Source organism: Rhinatrema bivittatum, chromosome 6 (assembly GCF_901001135.1).
Source record: "Rhinatrema bivittatum chromosome 6, aRhiBiv1.1, whole genome shotgun sequence".
Classification (NCBI taxonomy): Eukaryota; Metazoa; Chordata; class Amphibia; order Gymnophiona; family Rhinatrematidae; genus Rhinatrema; species Rhinatrema bivittatum.
In genome coordinates this window covers 341,568,852-341,589,100 of record NC_042620.1, presented here as the reverse complement: position 1 = coordinate 341,589,100, position 20,249 = coordinate 341,568,852, and the positions used below count along the sequence as shown (strand labels likewise).

The window sequence follows — 20,249 nt, the reverse complement described above, 5'->3', positions numbered from 1 at the left end:
AGTAAACAACTGATTCACATTTACCCAATCTAATCCTCATAGATCTCTATCATATCCCCACCACCCCAGCCATCTTTTCTCCAAGATGAATAGCCATAATCTCTATAACCTTTCCTCATAGGAGAGCCATCTCATCCCCTTTATCATTTTGTTCATCGTGCTCTGAACCTTTATTTCTGTTCATTCTAGGGGATTACACAAAAAACACACTTGGCTATGAAACAAAATCATCTAGAAATGATCTCAGGTCTGCTCATAGAAATGATGAAGTGAAAAATAAGGTCTGTAGTAAGAGAGCTACCCATTTTTTGGAGGATGAAGACATTTTGCTATTCTGTTTTATATATGTGGAGTATTTGCCCCAACCCAGTATGCAGGAACTCACAAGGAACGTCATGGGCCAGAGCAGAAACATTGCTCTTGGGTCCTTCCTTCACAGTGGGATGGGGGGGGGGGGGGGAGGGGAAGGAGTCAGACTTTAAACACAATTTGGCACAAATGAGCAGGTAAGCTCTCTGGGTAAGGCACCCTTTATGTGTACATCCTCTGGTACCTGTTTCTCAAGATATAAGTTCTCCTCTTTCTTTTCCAGATGAGTCTCTGGGTGATTCTTTTTTTTTTTTCAGTGTGTAACTCCCAGGACCTTCCTAGGCAGTTTTCCATCTAAGCTCCCATAAAGGCCAATCCTCTTTCTCCAACCTCTGAAGCAATGCTTCTGATGTAGATGTTCCAGAAAACTTGGAAATCCTCAGCCAGAACCCAGGAATCCGTCTGGGACTCCTAAGACAGGACCTCTCCAATCCTGAAGGCATGGGCGCCCTGATCTTGGACCCCAGCCATCTTCCCAGGATAGAAGCAGGGACTGGCAGTCCTCTCCCTTTTGCAGAAACCACCCTCCACCTGCACCTCTCTTACACAAAGAGACACCCTGAAGAAGAGCTTCACTCCTTGGAGGGAAAGACCTGAAGAACCTTTCTCATGGAATCTTAGGCTTGAGGACCTCTGAACCACGAGGGCACAGGAGTTTTGTTAAACTCATGACACTGCTCCCTGGGAAGCATTCAATGTCTAACACACCTACTGACATCGCAAACTTCATTGCTCAGTAGTCCTATTTCTTCTGTTGGAAATCAGGGCCATTGTTCAAAGGGTTATGCAAGGCCAGATCTGGCTTAATGCTTTCCTCCTGAAAATGGAACACTTGACAGCTTGGGTGGACCCTGGACAGCGCTACTGTTTTTATACAAAAGAAGCAAAAGGTGGCCAATAAAAAAAAAAAGAGGATCACTTTAAGAGGGAGATTAGTGAAGGGGATAAATGACCTTTATGTTTTAAAGAACATGCAGTGGAGTAACTGAAAAAGAATGATATGTGGAGGGAGAAGGGGGAAAATTAGTGCAAAGAAGAGAAACATTTGACATCATTGCATTTGCATCCTGTGCTTTTAAAAAGAATTAGTCATGTATTACTGGATTTCGCCACCCTTGCCCGCACTGAATTAGTCCAGTCTCAGGAAGCTAAAGTGGCAGACAGAGGGATACAGTATAGCTGTTCCATCTCCTATCTGGCAGCCCCTGTGCTGCTTTGGAGGATCAAGGTGATATGAAGGAGAGCACCATCTTGGTGTGACCCTACAGGTGGTACATTATCCTTTCACACCAAGGAAATGTCTCCAGGAACATGTGCCCTGGAGGGAAGGTTTAGGATGGCGGTTGTAGTTGGCAATTCAGTCATCAGAAATATAGATGGCTGGTGAGTGTGAGGATTGCTTGGTAATTGGTGTGAAAGTGGCAGACCTCAAATATCACCTAGATAGGATTTTAGAGAGTGCTGGGGAAGAGCTGGCTATCATGGTATATATGGGTACCAACGACACAGGAAGATGTATTTATTTATTTATTTTTTGTTTTTTTTATACCGATCTTCCTACATTAGATGCAAATCAAACCGGTTTACATAGAACAAAAAGAAACTTGCCTGATGGCATTACATGAAACAAAGATGCAGCCAAGAAGTTCTGGAAGCCAAATTTATGCTTTTAGGTGTAAAACTAAAATCCAGAACCTTCAAGATTTCATTCTCAGAAATGCTTCCCGTTAAAGTGCAGGACCCCAGAGCCAGGCTGAATTCCAGAGTCTCAATGTGTGGATGAGACAATGGTGCAGGGAAGAGAGCTTTAATTTTGTTAGCACCTGGGGAACATTTTGCGGAAGTGGGAGCCTAGTCTGACAGCTTGGTCTCTTCCTTAACCAAGGTGTAGAACCCAGCTGCTGGCGTGAACATTTAAAAAGGGGAGTTTTACAATTAGATTACGGTGGATAACTGACAGTCGCTCAAGAGCGCACGATTCAGAGTGAGATATCTTCAAAGGATACTGGCAAATTCAGAGAAGTTAGAGACTATCCCAAAGGAGAGACTGTAGTACAGGCTGAGGGAGCCCAGGCGGAATTCAATAAAAAGCAAACAAATATTTATTTATTTATTTATTTGAGAGGTTTTTGTATACCGACATTCGTTAAGAAAACATAACATCGGTTTCCGTGGAACAATAATTAGCCAACAGGGCTTTACAATGAACCTGATAAGATAAACTAGGGAGGGGGAGAGGAGGGAGGGGAGGGGGTGGGGTTAGGGTGTGCGGGAGACGAAGGTTATGCTGTATAAATAGGTTAACAGAAAACCATAGTTAAATGAAGATAATTATAGTTAATACAAATATAGATAATGTCCAAGTATTGATAAAGTACATAGAGTACTCGGAGGAGAGAGAAAGGAGAGGGGTATTTGGTGGAGGGGGGAAGGGAGCCTAGGGGTGGGTGGGGAGGAGGAGGAGGAGGGGTAAAGGAAGGAAGGAGAGGTGGGAATAGTGGGCTCATGAGTAGGATCGGGCGAGCATGAATAGGGTCGTGGTCATGATATGAAGGATTCCAGCTTACCTGTATCAACTGCAAGTATGCAGGTTGTTAATACAAATACATAACAAGCCCTAAATTGTATGCAAATGATTGAAGTCTAAAAAGATTGAAGAGCTAGAATGTATGTCATTATATGAAGATATAGACATAGTGGAAGAAGGATAACCAATGGGACACCTTAATGTATTAATTATACATTAAGGAAAACTACTGCAGAAGCATTTAACTTTAAAAAGGAAGATTGATAACATGAGAAAATGAGTTGGTAAAAGACCTGAAAGAGTGGTTATAAAGATTTAAAAGTTTGTATGAGGTGTGGTGTGATTGTTTAAAAAACAGCATATTGGAAGCTCAGGTAAAATGTATTCTATACAATAAAAAAAAAAGACAAAATCATTGCCAGCGTAGTTAAATGGAGAAGCGAAATAGACAATGAAAGCCAAAAAGACATTATTCAAAACAAGGAAAGCAGATCCAAATGAGAAAAATAGGAAAGTGCATAAGCACTGGCATGTTAGAAGTGAAGCATTAATAAGACAAGCCAAGAAGAAACTTTAAAAGAAGCTTGCCATAAAGGCATAATATTAAAAAAAAAAAAAATCTGCCACGGCATTCGAAGAATAAAGCCTGGGAGGGAGTCAGCAGAACCATTACCTCAGTGGTCCCCAACCCTGTCCTGGGGGCCCCCCAGGGCAGGGTTGGGGGCCACTGCGTTAGATGACCGAGGGGTAAAGGGGGCACTCAGTGAGGACAGAAAGTTAGAAACATGATGGCAGAAAAAGACCGTATGGCCCATTTAGTCTGCCCATTTGTTTAATTTATCTTAACCCTTACAATTCCCATCATTCCCTCAGCGATCCCCTGCATTTGTTCCATGTTTTCTTGAATTCAGATAACATTTTTGCCTCCCCCCATCTGCACTGGGAGGCCGTTCCATGCATCCACTACCCTCTCTGTAAAGAAATATTAAGATTACTCCAGAGTCCACTTCCTTTCAGTCTCATCCCGTGACCCTTGGTTCCAGAGCAGTGATGGAGAACTCCAGTCCTCGAGTGCCACAAACAGGCCAGGTTTTCAGAATATCTACATTGAATATGCATGAGAAAGATTTGCATGCACTGCTTCCAAATCTAGAGCCTCCTTTCCGTTGAAAGAGGCTCGCCTCCTGTGCATGAATACTTTTGAGATATTCAAATGTCTCTATCATATCTCTCCCATTCTCACCTTTCCTCTAGGGCGGTGGTCCCCAAACCTGTCCTGGAGGGCCACCAGCCAGTCGGGTTTTTGGGATATCCTCAATGAATATGCATGAGAGAAAATTTGCATGCACTGCCTCCATAACATGCAAATTTTCTCTCATGCGTATTCATTGTGGATATCCTGAAAACCCGACTAGCTGGTGGCCCTCCAGGACAGGTTTGGGGACCACTGCTCTAGGGTATACATGTTGATATCTGTAAGGCTATCCTCATATGCTTTAGAACAAAGTCCACTGATCATTTTAGTAGACAGTCTCTGATCCAACTCCATCCTGTTTCTATCCTTGGGAAAGTGCGGTCTCCAGAGGTCTCACCAGGGTCCTATACAGGGGCAGTATCACCTCCCTTTTTCTGCTGACCGTTCCTCTCCCTCTGCAGCCAAGCAGCTTTCTGGTTTTTGCCATTGCTTTATCCACCTGTTTGGCCACCTTAAGATCATCAGATACAATCATCCCCCAGATCCCACTCCTCTTTTGTGCTTAGAAGAATTTCACCTCCAATACTGTACTTCTCCTTTGGGGTTTTGCAGCCTAAATATATCACTCTGCATTTTTAGCAGTAAATCTTAGTTGCCAGCCTCTAGATCATTTCTTGAGCTTCGCTAGATCCCCTCTCATATTTTCCACACCTTTCTGGCTCTCTACCCTGTTGCATATTTTGGTATCATCAATCCTGTTATGTTGCCCTTAAAAATGTTGAAAGGAACCGGTCCAGGGCACACCACTACCTTTTGTCACCTCACACTCAGCCAGTTTCTAACCCAGTCAGTCACTTTAGGTTCCATACCAAGGGCGCTCCTAGCAGAAAAATGAACAAATTCCTTATTTTGGTTTTTATCCAGGAGAGAGTTGGGGGGATACCCATGCCTGAAATATGTGGGGGCTGCAGCTACTTCCTCTAGCCCATGGACAAAATATACCAGACTCCATATCAGTACAATGCCTAATGCTTTCAAAGGGAAAAGGCTGTGAGTAGCATTCTGAAATCTATTACATGTACATTCAGCAAGACTTAAATACTGTTTCTACACAAAGGAGGCAGTATGCAGGGGTTTGGTTGTGCAAAGATGCCTCCAACCTTGATTTCGGTTATTTCTGCAAGCTGGCACAGCACATCTTGTTACTGATAAGAAGTTCATACATTCTTGACTAATCTTGAAGACCTTGTCTTAGGCTCCTTATGGCCTTCTAGTCTCCGTTCTCATAAACATGTTTACTATTAGTCTGGTAGTGCTTGGCTTCTGAAAGTAGTGCTCTGCTATTATAGATCCACTGAATAGAGGGATGCAACCTCAGGTCAAATAGCTTATCAATCCCCCCCTTCAAATACTCTTTGATGGTGATGATTCAGAGGAACTGAAGTAAATCACTTTGAAAATGGAAGATGTAATAGACCAAACTGCTAAACTAACGAGTAACAAAATCACCAGGACTGCATGATATTCACCACAGCAAGCGGAAAGAACTCTAATATGAAATTGTAGATCTGTTACTAGTAATCTGTAACCTATTTCATTACAAACAGCCACAATACCTGAAGACTGGGGTGGCCAACATAATGCCAGTTTTTACAAAAAAATAGGCTCCAGGCGTGATCTGACCAGTGAGCTTGACGTCGGTGCCAGTCAAAATGGTAGAAGCCATTTTTAAAAACAAAATTCTGGCTGTGTGGATAGGACATGGCTTAATGTGGAATAGCCAAGATGGATTTAGCAAAGGGAAGTCTTCGTGGCTCGGGGGGCAGCGTTGCCGTCTGGAGGATCTGCGTCCTGATTCCCAGATGGGGTCAGCCGGAACTGGGGCCCGCCGTGGATGTGGCATCCACAGCCCCCTCGGGTTCCGGAAGGTGTGTTGAGGTCAGAAGGCACGCGCTTGACGTTTTCAGAAGTGCCCTCTTGGCCGCCCTCCCGAATAGCAGGTGAAAGAGCAGATGCTTTTAACCTGTGTTGCAAATAATAAGGGCCACTGAAAATGGAACCCCTTAACATATAAATATATTAACGAATAAACTCTGGCTAAATAGTAGATTGCACTTGGCTGCAAAGCGGAATTCCTCAAGCTCCATGCAGCAAACGGCAGATTGAACTGATCAAAACTGCCACCTGAAAATCATTTCGAATAAGGACTGCCGCAACCTGCTGCAAGCATGCAATTACAGCTCAGATGAGATAAATGCGACTGTCAGATTAAAACATTTGCCGCGGTGGTGTATACATCATAAATAAGAGACTTGTTTGCTTCCATCTATTGAAAGAGAAAGGCGGTATATCGATCAGATGATGGGTTTGGCACTCAGACACGGATTGCCCGCTGGTGATTCATGTGCTGTGCAGAGAAATGACAGAATCAATACTTCTTTTGCTCCTGTACCAAGGTTTCAAGCCACAGCAGAGTAAAAATGAAGTTTCAAATAAGCCATCACTTAATGCTAACAGCAACATGAAGTACATTTAGAGGTGAAACTTAAAAATTGCACTGCTACCAATTTTTTTTTCAATAATTCAGTTACCAGCTGAAACATAAAATGATTAATTCCTTTCTGAATTTTGTCTCATTTTTGAAAGATAAATGGTTTATTTTTTTAAACATCCCTTACACAGCCATGGTAACTAGATTCTTCTAGATATCTCTTCTGCTGTTTATTGTTTCTGTGACTTCCCCTTATGACTTTGTTCGTTAGTTTCCTATCTTTTGTATTAGTATCATTCTTTTTCTGTGTGCGAGGTTATTTTTTTTTGCACATTTGGGTGCACTAAAAGGCCTTGCATGATGATCAGGCCCTGAGTTTATAGCAAATCTCCCTTTCAGCTCGTTTGTCGAGTTCTCCTAGACCGGGTGCTTCCCCGACTTGCAGGAGGAGGAGAGAGAGCAAGGTCCAGTCCCAGTCACCTCATGATGGCATCGCCGGCCCTGGGAGATGACCTGCACATCTGCTTGAGTAAACAAACTGCAGGCAAATAATTTGTTTTTTTTCTCGAATGCAGCAGTGACTTTTGCTGCCTGCTCTGTCTTTACTTACGTCTGTAGGCTGCCAGCTGTTTCAGGCTGTCAGCAGAATAATACGTGCCCATGTATCAGACAGACGGGGACAGACACAAAGGGCTGAATTAGCACAAATTTGAAACTTGTGAGCAATGAATGGCGCTAATTGTCAAGGTTTCAACCTTAGCTGAGCCTTTTGTCTGTGTGTCAGCAGAATCAATCCCAGAAGTGGGTTGTTTTTTTTTTTTAATTTTAAATCTGCAGTCTGTCATAAACCTGTCCTAGCTCTCCTTAGGCATCCTACAGAGAGGTAAACAAAATGAAACTGATTAAATCAGACAGTGAACAGACTCTGTATAGTTTTAGGTGTGGGACTCTGATCATCCTGCTACCCCAGTGAGTGATAACTTAAAGCAGTCAGGAGAGGGATTCTGAGAAGGGTGGGAGCAGCCAGGTGGAAGACGTTTCCAAGCACTTAAGAGCCCGCCGTGCTGCGCGCACAGGTTCACTCAGATTCCTGCACATTTAATACAAATTTTAGTGCACAAAAAATGTGCAAACAAATTAGCTTCTCTCCACGCAAGCCCATGCTAATGAAGGCATTAGCTAGTGAGGTGTGTTAAAGCTCTGAAGACTTAACTCATATTTTTTAGCACTGGTATCTCTGGGAATTGCAATTTAACGTTTTGTGGCGCGCCTATATTCCTCCTGCCAGGGCGGCTCTGTTTGTTGTGAGAAATGTGAACGGGAAACGGGCCCCCTACTTCATATGCTTTGGGGATGTTATCTAATACGGAGGTTCTGGGGCCGCCTATTGCACTGTCTGTCCGGCTTATTGTCAGTTATTTTGACTTTGGGACCGCAATTAGTTCTTTTTGGCTCCTTCCCCACCTTGCAAATCCGTAAATGGGGGCTTCGGATGCTTAAGCGCAAGGTCCTTTGTGTGTGGGGAAAAAAAAAGAATCCTTTTTGCAGTGGCGGTCACCAGATCCTCCCTCTTATTGGTCCTGGCGCAACCAATTGCACGACGTGATGCAAACGGAGGTGGTGCTGGCCTGAACCTCACCTCTCCGTTGACGGAAACGTTTACCTATTTGGGAGCTCTACATTCAAGCATTGCCGCACCGTCCACGGAGTTTAATTTTAAATACCTTCCGTTCCCGATGAGCTGGACATGTGCGGAGGTTAATATCTACTTTGTTTTGATAGCACTATCTATCGGGTCAATCCGGTAACGAGCGGTAGGAAGAGCTGCGTTAGTGCCCGGCGCACCCGCGGTTGCCGCACGCACAGTCCAGCTCACCTACCGCGTGATCCCGCGTGAAATGCAAGCTGCGTCTAAGAAGCGTCCATGAAGCGTTAGGCCCGCGCAACCCATTTTACTGTATAGAGCGCTATACAGCGCCTATACAGTAACCTGGGTGCGCGGGCATAACGCTTCACGGACACGCTGGTATCTGTCATTTCAAATGACATTTGAAATGACAGATACCAGGAAGTGGACGGTTCTCCGACGCTCGGGATTGTCAGCCCTCTCTCCCCTCCTCCCGAAGCAAGGTGCGAAAAGCAGCCTTGCTCCGGGAGGAGGGAGAGAGGACTGGCAGTGTAAAGCGACGAAGCGACTTACTTTTTTTTGCAACCCCCCTCCGGAGACGGACATCGGCGAAGATGAGCGCGGCTCCCCTGCCTCCAGCTGCCCGCGAAGATGGACGCCTGCACGGGCGAAAGCGGCCCCTGTGCGTGCAATTGGGCCGCTCAAGATGTGACGTCACATGCCGTGATGCCAAACGTTGTGATGTCACGCCTTGAGCGGCCCAATTGCACGAACAGGGGCCGCTTTCGCCCGTGCAGGCGTCCATCTTCGCGGGCAGCTGGAGGCAGGGGAGCCGCGGTCGTCCTCGCCGATGTCCGTCTCCGGAGGGGGGGCTGCAAAAAAAGTAAGTCGCTTCGTCGCTTTACACTGCCAGTCCTCTCTCCCTCCTCCCGGAGCAAGGCTGCTTTTCGCACCTTGCTTCGGGAGGAGGGGAGAGGACTGGGGCTGCCCCGGAGACCAGCACCCATGGACGCGGCCAGTGCAGGTGAGCGGGGGCTGGGGGAAAGTTTGCCGCCTATCCTTACCCCTGCCTCTAACGCAGGGGTAAGGGTAGGCGGTAAGTTAGCAGGTTAAACGCGCGGCAAAACGGCAGGGTAAAAAAGGGATAGTCGGGGGGCGCGCGTTACTGGATGGTAGGGAATAGCTAATTCGATCGTTTACATTTAATATACATGCCGCGTGCTGAAGGGGTTACCCGGGGATTTAAGGACGCGGTAAGAGTAGGTTAAAGGGGATTGTGGATCGCAGGAAGGGCTAACGCGGCCGGAAAGTGAGTAGAAAGTGGGTTAGGAGCGGGGTAAACGCGGCCGCACTTTACTGGATTGACCTGTATGTTCTTTAGTCTAGTTGAGCCATAGGAGAGAAGAGGGGGGGGGGGGGCTGGAGATAAGGGCTGGGAATTAACTGCAGTGGAGGGGGGGTTGCCCTTAAACCAAAATGAGTGACTTTTATGGATGTACTTGGTTCTGCAGCGAACTGTTTACCAAAGCTGTTTTTCTTGTTATCGAAGTGATCATCTGTCTTCTTGTTGCATATCTCAATAAAAACCGTTTTTGACATAACACTAGAAATGTAACGCTTGGGTCAGAGATGAGGTAAAACTGAACTCACATTTCTGGGGCCAGTCTTAATTTATGGTGCTGTGCCAGCATGGTCCCTGACCTGGACTTCCTGGGTGTAGGGATCCTGTACACGGGTCTCCTGGGTCTGGGATCCTCGGGTTTGTCATCACACTGTCACAGCACCATAGACTAACACTAGCCCCAGAAACGTTTATTCCGTCTCTACCCAGGACTCCAAGCCTAAAATAAAAGAAATCAGTTGAGCACTGGGGTATCCTAGTCGAGGACCCCCAAGTCAGAGGCCCTCTGCCCAGGACCCAAACCCACCCACCCACCCACACACTAACACCCCTATCTAACTTCCTAATCTTATCCACTCCTACAAACATTCCCCCACCCAACCTCTCACCTACCCACCCACACAACTGAGATCACGTTTTGCCTCTCTAGTGCACCTTTGCAGTTTTATGCACAATACTCATTAATGGGGCAGAGGTAACAAGGTGCGCTAGATTAAGCACACATTTTTACTCACATACACATTTTGTTTTTTGTATTAGCATGCTTTTTTGAACTCCAATAGCCATTACATACCATTAGCTTGCGGCATCGAGAGTGAACTCAGCATGTGAGCAAAGAAAACGTGTGCTAAATTCAATGCACATGTTTTTCCTCCAGGCCAATGCGGAAAGGTGCGTTCGGGCGAATATACCTTTCTGCCTGAACTTCAACTTGCGGTTTTTGTGCGCAAAACTTACTGCCCATGCAGCAAGGAATTTTGTGTGCAGAAAATACACATTTCTAAATGGAAATCCTAGGCAAATGAGGGTAATAAGCTAAGCAGTACCTTCCCAATGCAGAGAAACTGCATCGGGCCAAACAACCGTATCGCAGCATCTACCATCTGCCTTCCGGTACCCCCCAGAGATCCCAAGCTGTGCCGGGGTTTCTTAAATCAGCGCTTTATACACTTCTCTCTTCAACCCATGCAGTTCTCCAGTGACACCATTAAAATTACTTTTATCCTCTCCCTCCTTGACGGGAAGGCACTGGCTTGGGCTTCCCCCCTATGGGAGTGGGGAGATGCTTTGCTTCAGGACCTTCAACAATTTGTCAAGGCCTTTATGCAGGTATTCGATGAGCTCGGTCGTCTGGACACTGTGGGGTCTGACCTGCAGCTGCGACAGGGTACCAGGACCCTGATGGACTATGCCATCAAATTTCGTACCATGGCTACGAAATGTAATTGGAGGGAGGACAGTCTCAGGAGCATTTTTTTGGAAGGACTATCCTCTTGAATCAAGGATGAATAGGCAGCCCGAGAACTACCCAAATCACACAATGCCCTCAATGACCTGGCCGGGTGGATTGACCGGCGCCTCCAACAAAGAGCATGAGAGTTGCAAGTCCCGCATAGGCATGTGCAACTCGCTTCATCGGTTTTCACGTTCCCTTGCTCCATTACCCATGGCAACCCCCTGCGTCAGGACACCATGAAGAACCCATGCAGCTCGGGCATAGCTACCTCACGCTAGAAGAGAAGCACCGGGTGGATTTAGTGGAATGAGCGCAGTGGGCTACATAAAAAATTCGCATTTAAAGATAAGTACAACTAGATGTGGAAAATGAAAATAAGTGAGAAGTCTTTAAATATAAGATATATGTGGAAATATTAATTTTAAAACTAATAAAAGTAATACAAGTAGTTTGGGAAGATAAAAATAAAAAAAACACGGGAAGCAGTATATGACGTGAAATCAAGTGCTTTTCTAATGGTACTGGTTGTAGCCCATTGCGGGCAAGAGCCTGGAGATTGAAATAGCACGTTAGTCTCTGATACTGAATCCCTTAAAAATTACAAACATTTTTGAATTGTGATATGAAGTATTCCTCATATTGGGAGTAGGGTGATTTTTGATATTGAAAACGTGAGGTTTTGTGAGCCACTTAAGTATTAAGGATGGCATATGTTTTAGACATTTATTACAACTTGGATCCTGATTTCCTAGCAAACTACCGCCCTATTTCAAACCTATCCTTCATAGCCAAGATCATCGAAAAAGTCATACACTCCCAACTTGATGATTACCTTGAAACAAACAACATCCTATCACCAACCCAATATGGATTCAGAAAGAACCTAAGCACAGAAACTCTCCTACTCTCATTGAATGACACTATACTAAGAGGATTCGACAAAGGCAAAAAATACCTACTCATACTCCTTGACCTCTGAGCTGCCCTCGACACAGTAAACCACACTATACTCCTAGAACAGCTGACTGAAATTGGTTTAACTGACACTACCTTACGATGGTTCTCATCCTATCTATCCGACAGAGCCTACCAAGTATCAATATATATATAATTCACCATGGTTCAATGATATTTATTTTTGGATCAGATGTATTGATGATCTGTTATTTTTCTGGACCACGGACAAATTACAAGCATTTTTGAGATGGATTAATACTTTTGATGCTGATTTACAGTTCACTGTTCAATCAAGTTGTGACGAAATAGCTTTTTTGGATATATTGATTCTCAAGCAGGAAGACAAGTTACATACTACAGTTCACCGAAAGGCTATTGAGAGGAATAATTTATTGATGTACAAAAGTTTCCATCCGCGGGCATTTAAAAATGGCCTCCCGGTGAGTCAGTTCTTTAGGATCAGGCAACTTTGTTCTTCCGACAAGGAATTTAAAAGACAAGCTGGTTTTCTAGCTACTAGATTTTTTGATCGAGGCTATCCTTACTCTGCTGTTTATAAAGCTTATAAAAGAGCGTGGTATTCCCCGCATTTAGCTCTATTACAATATCAGGCTAAACAACCGGTTAGCCTGATATTGTAATATTTGATTGTGGAAAGTATTAAGAGACATTGGCATGTTTTACAGCTCCATTCAATTTTTGCAGAACTCCCATTGATCTCCTATCAATGTAGCAAAATTATTCGCGATCAAGTGGTACATGCTGTACTCTCTGAGGACGCTCAACCTCCGATGCAAGGCACTTACAGTCAGTGTGGGAAATGTGACATGTGTTAACACTATAGAGGGAAATGTTTGGCAACATCCCATTACTGTAAATAAATATAAGAAAAAATTAGACACATCATGCGAGTCTACACATGTAGTCTATTTGAAACAATGCCCCTGTCCATTAATTTATGTGGGCCGGACCAGTAGACAAATTAAAATACGTCTCCGTGAGCACAGGAGTCGTGTAAACACAGCAAATTTAGAAGCCCCAATTGTAAGCCATTGTATTGAAGCCAACCACACTTTTGAGCAATTAAAATGGACTGTCTTAGAAAAAGTTGTGAAAAATCAACGTGAAGGTGATCTTAACTATGTCCTGAATTATCGCAAGCAGTGGTGGATTTTCACGCTCGCATCACAATCACCACAAGGCTTGAATGATAGTGTTGAATGGTCCTCATTGATTTAACATGTGATTGGCTCCCTGGATATGTAGTCTTGCTTTTTGATTGGTCCTTTTTCAAACCATCAAAAAGTTTAAATGGTCAAAAAATGGCGGATCCAGTTGTTCGCTATAAGCTAAGACCGAGTAGCAGAGTGGCAGATATCAGAAACGTATGTATTATCCTGGCAGCATGAGAAGGTAATGTTTGAAATGAATCCACATACCTATGGGACTTTGTTTTTTATTATAGATACTGCACTTTATTGCCCCTGATGAAGCCTAAAGAAACACGAGCCGTGTTGGGCTTTGCGGTTTCAATTGCTGGTCAAGTCCTGCTACGATAAGTTCATTATTACTGCCTAAAAGCTATTATAATCAAAAAATCTATTTTAAAAAAAAGTGTTCCTAAATGACATCTGAGTGGGGAAACCGATGATTATAAGTTGGTGAATTACAGTCGTAATAACGCTAGTGACTGTAAAAACTGCAAAGTTGGCAACTTTACTGGCCACCAGACAAGAAGCCCGCCATTTGTATGAGGTTTCCTCATTCTATCAAATATCGACTACACGGTGATAGCTACATGTAGTTTTTTGAATATGATGTTCTTTGAGTACTAATAGTTGATTATACATCATATATATCAGTTCTATTGAGTTAGTATTATCACAACGCGACATTGGATTGATTGATAAGAGGAACAAGTTTCACACTGAAAGTTTTCTGAAAGTTCCAGCTTTTGAAATACCAACCAATGTTTCTAATGATTGTTGCGTCGGCGGTGGACCTTGGGCTGAGGTGGGGTTGACGCAAACCGTAGGCGAGGACCTATGGGTCCCCACCGTCAGGTGGAGTGGGCTGAAGCTAGAGGCCGCTGGAGCGTCACCTATACCAGCCCTTGTTCCTCTCGGCCTGAATCGGGCTGTTTATGACGATTTGTGATAATAAAGAATCCTTGGTGTTTTACCGGTCTTTCCCCTTCCACCTACTCAGTGATAAAAAAATGATCTCCCTACTCTCCTACCTGATCTAAAACAAGAAGACCCCCCCTCCACCAACTCCCTTGATCCATCTCCCCTCTACTAGGCCCCTGCAAAAGCTCCCAATACTGACTCTTGCTGAGCCAGCAGGAGAACAAAGGCTTAACTCCTACTAGCCTGGTGTCCTCTGCCATAGATAGAAGCAAACATTTCCAAGCAAAGTGTTCCCTTTTGACCTTTTTAGAACTTGGATGATCAGTTTATTAAAGGGGTGCTCAAACCGATCTTCAGGCCTCCCCACAGCCAGTTGGGTTTTCAGGATATCCCTTATGAATATGCATGAGAAAGATGTGCATACATAGGAGGTAGTCCATGTAAATAAATCTCATGCATATTCATTAGGGATATCCTAAAACCCGAATGGCTGTGGGTGGGGTGCAGGAACCTGAGGACTGTTTTGAGCATCCCTGGTTTATATGATTAGTTAATATTATTAGGGATCCATAAACCCAAATATTTTATAAAGGATTCAGCATCTCCAGGGAATTTCTAATAGGCATTAGGCAAGGCCTCAGATTTTTCCAGATTTATTCTGAAGCCTGGGAAAGAAGCAAACATGAATAGTCTTAACAATTTTAGGTCCGATTTCTTGGGATTGCTAATAAGCAGTAATATGCCATCTGCGAATAATGAGTGCTTGCATTTAACACCTACCTTAATCCCTTAAAAATATTTAGGTCCTTTAATTATGGTGGTTCCAAGGACATAACAAATAATACTGGACAGTATTACAATATGTGGAATTATGAAGGACATGAACAAATTCTTACGTAAATAAGGCGAAGTCATAAAGAAAACCAATTTGTTTTCACTCCCCAATATCCAATTCTTCTCATCAGATGAAATTATACCCATCGTGGGCACTGAGGCTTTGGGACTGGTGTACAGAAGTTTAACCCAATTCCATAATTGGCCTTGAAAACCGTAAGATCTTAGAGCCCAGGAAAGGTACTTCTATGACATGAGATAAAATGTCTCTTCTGTATCAAGGCTCACCACGCTATCAGGACTCTTTTTTTTTTAAACTTGTTCCAACACAATACCAGCAACTCATTTCTCCCAAAATTTCTTATATCACATAAAAAGCTCAATCTCTTAACCTTCCTATAGTGCTTGAGAGCATCTTCTTCAGAATTACGTTAGCTGCCATGTTTGCATCCTAAAATTAACTTATATCCTTCAAACGTGGCAAGAATTGTGAAAATATTTGTAAAGAAGGGGATGACGTTAGACATCAGGTGCACATATACTCCCTGACACAATCTTCTCAGTATACAACAATCCAGCAACAAATATAAATCACCCTTCCTTATGACTGATTGCTTGTTCTTTTAGGAAAGGCATATTCTTTCACATAATTATGGCAAAGCATCTTTTCCTAAAGAAAAGAGAAACATAAAAAGCTTGGTCATCAATTTTAGATGTTCTTTGTCTTGTGTAAATGCAATATGTGGATTTTTTTGCCTTTTAAATAACTTTTTTTTTCCACTTAATCGGCGAATGTTGTCTTTCCAGCAGATCGCTTCGGTTGCATACACAGATATCAGTGAATGCAAGCCAGTGTTTGGAACTGAATATTTTGTCTTAAGCACTTTTGAAGTGATGAGCCTTTTTTTTTCTTTATAAAGAAAAAACAATCTAGTAGATATTTAGGAGTCAACAAACATCAATATTTTCCTGAACATACCCAGATCAGTCCAGAAAAGTGGGTTGTGTATCCCTACCAGCAGGTGGAGTCAGAGAGCAGTTAGACCTTTGGGCACTGCTCCATAACGAGAGTGCCACCTGCAGTCCCTCAGTATTTCTCTGACTCCAGCGGGTGGTACAGATGCACACCTGCAGTCTTTAGTTATATTTTTTATTTAGTTAGTTTGAATTTAATTTTTTAGCTTACGGTCCCTTCCTGAGGTGTTAGGCGCCTTCGTGGGCCATCCCTCAGTAGAAGCTGGGCGTCCGGGGAATTGGATTATTCCTGTCAGGGTTTCGCCCGCCACAGTTCGGTGTCTGACGACCAGGGGCTCCTGGCTACTCACCACCATCTCTGCTACAGCTGCTCCCTTGTCTCCTGCAACAGCTTTTCTCTGTGTCTTGGTAAAATTTAATTAAAAAAAAAAAAAAAAAAAAGAGCTGTTTTCATTGCGGCTGACTGACAGTCTTCAGTGCTGAGGCAAGGAGAGGTGCAGGAGGGACCGGGACTTTTAAGGCTGGCCGGGGCAGCTGTCAGCAGTGTTCCCCCTCAGCTCCCAGGGCTCCGGGTCATTTTCTGAGGGCAAGGGTGAGTTTTTCTCCATGTGCCTCGTTTACCTGCCGCTTCCCTGCTGGGGGCCTTGCGATTTCATTATAGACAGGCTCCTTTCCCGCGGCACGGCTGCGCGCGTTTTTTTCTCCTCAGCCGGTAGTCTCTTAGCCCGCAGCACAAAAAGTTTGTTTTTCTGGTCCTGCCTGACTGAAATTTTCTCCGCGTCGTGGCTCCGAGCATTTCTTTTTTTTTATTCGCGCCCTTTTCTATTTCACTTCAGACTATCGGCGCGCTGCTGCGGATGGGACTGAAAACAGAATCGCAGGCCTGCCGCGCGTGTGGGTCACGCGGCCAGGCGTTAGATGCCGCCTTCTTATGCGCAGCGTGTTCCCCGGGGTTAGAGGGCTCTTCAGGGCTTCTTGCCTCCTCCCTTGGGGAGGGAACGTCTGCCTCACTTTTGGCTTTGCGGGAAGAAGATTCTCTACCTGTTCCAGCCCCAGTGAGGGAAGACCTCACCGGGGGAACTATTACCCCAGTTAACTCTCCAGTGGGGGAAGGGGGACCTAGAGGGGTTTCTCCAGAATTTGTCCTCCTTATGCACCAGGCTTTCCTGGTAAGGAAACACTCGGTGGTAAAGTGGCCTGGTCTCCTGGGGGCAGATTCGGACCCGCCTGAGAAAAGAGGTCGGGGTATGGACTCTTGTCAGCGCCTCTCTGATCAGGCTAACCCCACAGGGGATTCTCCCCAGGGTTCGCGAGATCCGATCCCGGGGTCTGGGGCGACGCCAGCTTCTGGGGTAGTAGGGGGGCGGCAGACCTGGATCCATGGCCGGATCCGGCTGATGTGGATACTGATGATCCGGATGAGCCCAATGACCCTCCTGCGGAGGGGGATGACCCCAGCATGATGCGTTTGTTCAAGCGGGATGAGTTAAGACCCCTTATTCCCCAGATCCTTGAAGTTTTGGGACTTAAGGTTTCTCGAGAAGAGTCTGACAACGAGGGTGTCAATCCAGTCCTCAACGGCATTAGGGGTCCCACAACATCTGTTCCTCTGCCTAAGAAGGTTCGCAAATTAGTGACCCAGGAGTGGGAGACTCCGGATTCAGGCTTGAAGATGGGCAGAGCTATGGCGAAACTGTACCCGTTATCATCTGATGTTTTGGATTTACTGAAGATTCAAAAAGTGGACACAGCGGTCTCGGCAGTCATGAAAAAGACCACTATCCCGGTTGCTGAGATGGATGCCCTTAAGGATATGCAGGACCGCAAGTTGGAGATCCAGTTGAAGCGAGCATTCAAGGTTGCTGCTCTAAGCCTTCGGGCAGCGGCTTGCGCTAGCCTCATGCAGAGGGCCTGTCTGTGTTGGGTCCAGGTGTCGGCTGCCAGGGCCGGTATAGGCAACAGTGGGTGTTATAATTAGTGAGGTTTGGCTGGACCCTTGGACACTGTGGCAGCTGACCATACCCACGGAGGGGAAGTCCCGTGAGGGGCCACAGGTCAGGCTCAGCTTAGGACACACAAACACAGAGATTGATCTTTTATTAGACAATGTGATGAAGCCACCAGAGGTGGCAGTAGTGAGTAGAAGATGTAGCCCGGCTGGGCTAGTATCCCTCAGGCGCTGGAACATCGGATCCTCCGGTAGCAGTGCTGTAGTGGAAAGAACTGAGAATAATGAGTACAGTGGAATATGCACAAAGCCTCAGTATGGAGAACCCCAGAATAGGGAGAGCAGGCCCTTGAGGAGCGAGTACCTGATTCCTGAGAGCTGAGAGGCTTGAAGGAAATGTACTCACACAGCGGTTCCACGTAGGAGATGGCACTACGGCTGGAACGGAGGAACAGAGGAACGGAGGCAGGCCCTCGAGGAACGAGTACCTGGTCCCAGGGAACAGCTCTGAGTTGAAGATGGTAGTACTGACTGGTGCTGAAGATAGCGAATCCTTCCAGGCAGAAGAGAGGGTAGGAGTGGGCAGCGAGTCAGGGAACATGGGCACTCGAGGAGCAAGTATTGGTTTTTCTGATAGAGACCTGAAAAGCAAGTGAGGCCTCCGAGGAGTGGGTACCCCATTAGCGTTGAGTCCAATGGAAATTGGAGAGGCAGAGTAGCTGGGTACGGAGAGCGAATCCCATCCATAAGATTCCCCTTGCTAACTCAAAGGCTAGCAAACATTGTAGGCTTTAAATATCCGGGCAGCGTGACGTTATCACAGGGGGAGGCCCCTGAGATTCGCGCCAAGTAGGAAATAAGAGTGAGGGCCGCACGGCGCATGCGTCCTAAGTACCAAGCCGGTCTGGGGATGCTGGAGAGGACGGCAGGCAGACGCCGCGGCAGCCAGGCGTCCAGCCATAGCGAGAGGAGGTGCAAAGAAAGAAAGGTAGGAGGAGTGAAGCTGTCGGGAAGGGACGGTTGCAACAGTGGGGCTCTGCAGTCCGCCCGCCTAGAAGCATCGCTTATGTTGCAGATGCTTTGTATGATCTGGTGAGGACCTCGGCGAGAGGTATGGTGTCCTTGGTGTCAGCACGGCGTCTCCTCTGACTGCGAAATTGGGCGGTGGATTTGTCCTCCAAGTCCCAGCTTTGTAATCTACCTTTTAAGGGCAAGCTCCTGTTTGGGGAGGATCTGGATCAGCTAGTAAAGCTGCTTGCCGAATCCAAGGGCAATCGGTTGCCGGAAGATAAAAGATCTTCTTAGAAAGTCTTTCCTCCTCAAGCTAGGTTTCAGGACTCTCACCGCTTCAGAGCGGGAAGATACTCCGCACCTCCTGCTTCTAAACCTGCTTCGGGACACCAGCAGTCCTTTCGATGGGGTCGCCGGCCCGGAAGAGATTCGGGACATATTGGTGCAGGAAGTAATAAAAACCCCCAATGAAGCCACGAGCACCCATTCCGTCGCCGAAGCTGTCAGAGGCAGATTATCCAACTTTTATTTATTTATTTAAAAATGTTTGTATACCGCTTTTACAATCGGGAGATTAATCAAAATGGTTAACAAAAATAAAACATACATAATCTAGAGATAAAACCTTAAAAATTTAACAGTAAACACAAATACGATAATATAAAACATAGTTCAAAAAACATAAAATAAACAAAAATACAAGAATGCTAAACATAGTGCCTTCTAAAAATGTAATATGAGAGGAGAGAAGTTAAAGATGGATGGGTGTCAGTTGATTAATAGGGAAGAGAAAAACTTAGGTTATGGTTGGGTGCTACACGGAATGGGCAAGAATTACATCAGACCGCTAGGTCTTAGAAGTGATCAAAAACGGGTATGCACTGGGGTTCTCGCGCCCGGTCTGGGAGGTTTTTGTGGAGTCCTGAGTGGCCTCAAGTGTTGAGAGGCGGTCCGGATGACTCTACAACGACTTCTCGAGCTCAAAGTTATTGTCCCAGTTCCGGAGGCTCAACAGGGATGAGGTCAGTACTCTGTGTACTTTGTGGTCCACAAGAAGGAGGGCACGTTTCGGCCCATTCTTGATCTGCAGAAGGTGAACCGTTGCCTTCGGGTTCCTCTCTTTCGTATGGAAACCCTAAGGACAGTGATGGCCGCGATTCGAAAAGGGGAGTTTCTCGCTTCTCTGGACCTCACGGAGGCTTATTTACATATTCCGATCCGTCTGACTCACCAGAGGTTTCTGCAGTTCAAGGTCTTAAGACGACATTTCCAATTTCGAGTCCTCCCATTTGGTCTCGCAATAACTCCTCGCACGTTCACCAAGGTGA

At 45.4% G+C, this 20,249-nt stretch overlaps 1 protein-coding gene across 1 annotated transcript in view; it reads left to right on the top strand.

Annotated features, from left to right (window-relative positions):
* Positions 1-20,249, top strand: part of IDS (iduronate 2-sulfatase) — a 71,337-nt gene that overhangs the window by 760 nt on the left and 50,328 nt on the right. The window lies entirely within an intron of this gene.